We start from the raw sequence: 4,791 nt of genomic DNA, 5'->3' as shown, positions 1-4,791 counted from the left end.
AACAAGGCTGGGAGTTTTTAAAAGCCTCAGGAATCTTTTGCAGGTGTTTAGAGTTACGTCGTTGATTCAGATGGTTAGGTTAATAGCTTGTTTACAGAACCTTTTCATGATATGCTAATTTTTTGAGACAGGCATTTTGGGTTTTCATAAGCTGTATGCCATAATCATCAGTATTAAAACAATTAAAGACCTGAAATATTTCAGTTGGTGTGCAATAAATCTGAAATATATGAAAGTTTCATTTTTATCATTACATTATGGAAAATAATGACCTTTATCACAATATGCTAATTTTTTTAGAAGGACCTGTATCTACTGCAAACCCCGCCTTGTTCGACCACTTTAATCGGGGCTCTGGACCCCCACCCACTTTGCTTGTTGATGTCCCGGTGTACCTGCAGTGCGCAGCATTTCTGCCCGCCCGAAAACATCGCTCCAGGCGCCATGGAGACGTGCCGGCCGTCTCGTGAGGATTAAAGCCAGCATCAAGGTCTCTGCTGCTTCGTCATCTGCTGTTGACCATCAGATGTTAAACTGTCCATCCGGATGTTTTGCTGACCCACTCAACTTCAGCTCGCTCCAGGTGCCCGGGCCTGGTACGCGCGCACACAGCTGCGACGTCTCTGGTCCTTGGAGGCGCGGTTCAAACTCCAGAAATCTGAAACAGCGGATCTGTGTTCGGACCACAGCTTTACCTTCATCTACTGGTCCTACAAAGATTGCTCTGCTGAATGTGAGGTCGCTGACAAATAAAACTTTCATCTTAAATGATTATTTCTACTCCAATGAGCTGGACTTCATGTTTGTTACAGAGACCTGGCTTGTCCCTGGTGAGTTAAATGTTTTTTCTGAACTGTTGCCAATGGATTGTGCCTTTTTTAATGCTCCTAGGACTTCTGGTAGGGGTGGTGGATTATTAACAGTTTTTAAAAAGCTCTGGAACTGCAGACAGCTACAGGCTGTAGCTTTTCAGAGTTTTGAACTGCTGCATTTTGAGCTGGGCCGCTCCAACCCAACACTGTGCTGCCTGATCTACAGACCACCCTCATACAACAAAAACTTTATAAGTGAATTTTCTGACTTTCTGACTGGAATACTGCTCAACTACGACAGGCTCTTGATTCTAGGAGACTTTAATGTGCACGTTTGCTGTCCTGACAAGCCTTTGGTGCAGGAGTTTCTAAATCTGATACAATCTTTCAACCTTGTGCAAAATGTTGTTGGTGCAACTCATCAACAGGGCCATACACTTGATTTAGTTCTGTCTCACAGTTTATCTGTGGTTAATCTGGAAATTGGGGATGCTATTGTTTCAGATCACAAACCCATTTGATTCCAAACCTCTGTTATTCATGAGTCTAAATCCTCCGCTCCAGCCAAGAGTTGTCGGATATTTAACTCATCAACCGCTGCTCTTTTTTCCTCTGCATTCCTTACTGATGCTGCTTCAGTCCCTGAAACCTCTGCCTGTATTAGTACGCAGGAGCTGCTCAATAGGCATGATGCGACCTGCTGTAAGAGTTTAGACCTCGTGGCCCGCTAAAAATCAGGCGACCAAAGCGGGCACCACACCCCTGGTTGAACGCGACCACTCGAGCAGCCAAACGTCTATGCAGGAGAGCTGAACGCAAGTGGGAAAAGGACAAATTACAGGTTTCTTTTATTATGTTAAAAACATGTTTGAAAGATTATCAGAGCATCGTTAAATCTGAAAAGAACAAATACTTCTCCCAAATCATTGCTTCAAACAGTCATAATCCCGTGTTCTTTTTAATACCGTAAATTCCATTTTAAACGTGCCTCGGTCTGCCAGCATGGAGGCCTCTGTTGACATCTGCAACAACTTTACCAGATACTTTGCTGATAAGGTAGAGTTGATTAGGTCATCCATCCCCCAGTCCACGACTGTTCCCTCTGTCTTTGTCCCTTGCTCAGTTGTCTTCAAACAGTTTGAACCCATTTCACTCCCATTTCTGAACAAAGTTGTTGGTCAGATGAAACCCTCCGGTTCCCCTGCTGACCCCATTCCTTCGTCGTTTTTTAAACAAGTTCTACCCACGATTGGACCCTCTGTTCTTACTATTATAAATAGTAGTATTGTGACAAGTGTGGTTCCCGATGTTTTCAAACATGCAGTAGTTCATCCGTTAATTAAGAAACCTGGACTTGACCCTTTGACTTGTTCAAATTTCAGACCAATCTCAAAACTTCCCTTCCTGTCCAAAATCCTGGAGAAAATAGTTCTCATTCAATTAAACAAGTTTTTGAATGAGAACAGAATCTTCGAAATTTTTAAATCTGGTTTTAAGCAACTCCACAGCACTGAAACAGCATTAGTAAGGGTTTGTAACGATATTATGATCTCAAACGATTCTGGTCAATTTGTGGTACTTGTGCTCCTGGATCTTACTGCTGCTTTTGATACTGTTGACCACAGTATTCTTGTATCACAGCTGGAACAGTGGGTTGGGATCACAGGTGCTGCATTAGAATGGTTCCGCTCATACCTGAGTGGCAGGAGTTTCTGTGTCAAGGTTGGTAATAATGTATCCGCCTCATTACCTCTTTCTTCAGGGTCCCACAGGGTTCGATTCTTGGACCCCTTCTGTTCTCACTTTATTTGCTCCCACTGGGGTCCATCCTGAGGAAACATGGTCTTTCATTCCATTGCTATGCTGAAGACATCCAGATCTACCTGCCTGTGAAACCAGCAAGTGTTGGCTCCATTCACCCGCTGTTAAAACATTTGGATGACATTAAGGCCTGGATGGCTTCAAATTTCTTAAGCTTTAACAATGGCAAGACTGAAGTCATTGTTTTTAGCCCTAGCTCAACTGCCACCACTGATCCTGTCAACCTGGACTCTCTTCAGCCATATCTTAAGCAGTCTGGTAAAAATCTCGGGATGGTTTTAGACTCTGATTTCAAGTTTGACAAACAAATCAACTCTGTTCTGCAGAAAAGCTTCTTCCAACTCAGACAGGTAGCTAAACTCAAGCCAGTGTTGTCCAGACCTGCCCTTGAGAAACTAGTCCACGCCTTTGTCACAACCCGATTGGACTATTGCAATGCACTGTATGCTGGGATCAGCCAGGCCTCCATCTCACGTCTTTAGCTCGTCCAGAATGCTGCTGCTCGGCTTTTAACCGGAACTCGTAGGTCTGAACATATTACTCCAGTTCTGTCTTCCCTTCACTGGCTCCCTGTTCGTACGAGGATAGTTTTTAAAATTCTTCTGTTGACCTTCAAATGCCTAAATGGCCTCGCACCCCTTTACCTCTCTGAGCTTCTGGAACCTTACGTTCCCTCTCGGGCCCTGAGATCATCCGATCAGCTGCTTTTGGCTGTTCCAAAAACAAGACTGAAGCTCAGAGGAGATTGGGCTTTTTCAGTCATGGGCCCCAAACTCTGGAACAACCTGCCCCCCAACATCAGGCAGGCCACCTCCCTTCCTCACTTCAAATCCCTGCTAAAAACACATCTGTTTTCTCAGGCATTTCATACAGTGTAAATTGATCTAGTGTTTTTTAATCTGTGACCCTATGTTTTAAATGCTTTTTATTAATTCTTCAGTTATTATCATTATTAGTGTATTGTATATATGAATGATTATATATTTTTCTCATTAATTTACTCATTGATTGTTGTTGTTGTTGTTGTTAAGCACTTTGATAACAGGTTCTGCTTTAAATGTGCTCTATAAATAAAGTTGACTTGACTTGACTTGACAACAGATTACAGGACAACAGGCCAAAGGACAACAGACCACAGGACAAAAGACCTGAGGACAACAGACCACAGGACAACAGACCTCAAGACAACAGACCACAGGACAACAGAGCACAGGACCACAGACTACAGCACAACAGACCACAGGACACCAGACCTCAGGACAACTGACTATAGGACAACAGACTATAGGACAACAGACTACAGGACAACAGACCACAGGACAACAGACCACTGGACAACATACTACAGCACAACAGACCACAGGACAACAGACTACAGGACAGCAGACCACAGGACAACTGGCCACAGGACAACATATTACAGGACAACATGACAAAGGACAACAGGCCACAGGGAAAAAAAACAGAGGACAAGAAACTACAGGGCAACAGACCACAAGACAACAGACTACAGAACAACAGACCACATGATAACAGGCCACAGGAAAACAGACTACATAACAACAGACCACAGGATAGCAGAACACAGGACAACAGATGACAGGTCAAAAGATTACAGGACCACACACCATAGGACAACAAACTATTGGACAACAGACCACAGGACAGCAGACTACAGAACAACATATCACAGGACAACAGACAACAAGACAAGAGACCACTGGACAACAGACCACAAGACAACAGACCACAGGACAACAGACTATAGGACAACAGACCACAGGACAACAGACCTCAAGACAACAGACCACAGGACAACAGAGCACAGGACCACAGACTACAGCACAACAGACCACAGGACAACAGACCACAAGAAAACCAGTCACAGGACAACAGATCATAGGACAACATGCCACAGGACTATAGACTACAGGACAACAGACTACAGCACAACAGACCACAGGACACCAGACCTCAGGACAACTGACTATAGGACAACAGACTATAGGACATCAGACTACAGGACAACAGACCACATGACAACAAGCCACAGGACAACAGACAATAGGACAACAGGCCACAGGACAATAGACTACAGGACAACATACCACAGGACAACAGACCTCAGGACAACAGACCACAGGACAACATACTACAG

General features: G+C 44.1%; 1 protein-coding gene across 1 annotated transcript in view; it reads left to right on the top strand.

Annotated features, from left to right (window-relative positions):
* The window catches only part of LOC119424088 (2-aminoethanethiol dioxygenase), a 72,680-nt gene that overhangs the window by 985 nt on the left and 66,904 nt on the right, over positions 1-4,791 (top strand). The window lies entirely within an intron of this gene.

This window comes from Nematolebias whitei, chromosome 17 (assembly GCF_014905685.2).
Source record: "Nematolebias whitei isolate Nwh7 chromosome 17, NemWhi1, whole genome shotgun sequence".
Taxonomy (NCBI): Eukaryota; Metazoa; Chordata; class Actinopteri; order Cyprinodontiformes; family Rivulidae; genus Nematolebias; species Nematolebias whitei.
The sequence above is the reverse complement of the archived record's forward strand: the minus strand, read 5'-3'. Positions and strand labels throughout refer to the sequence as shown.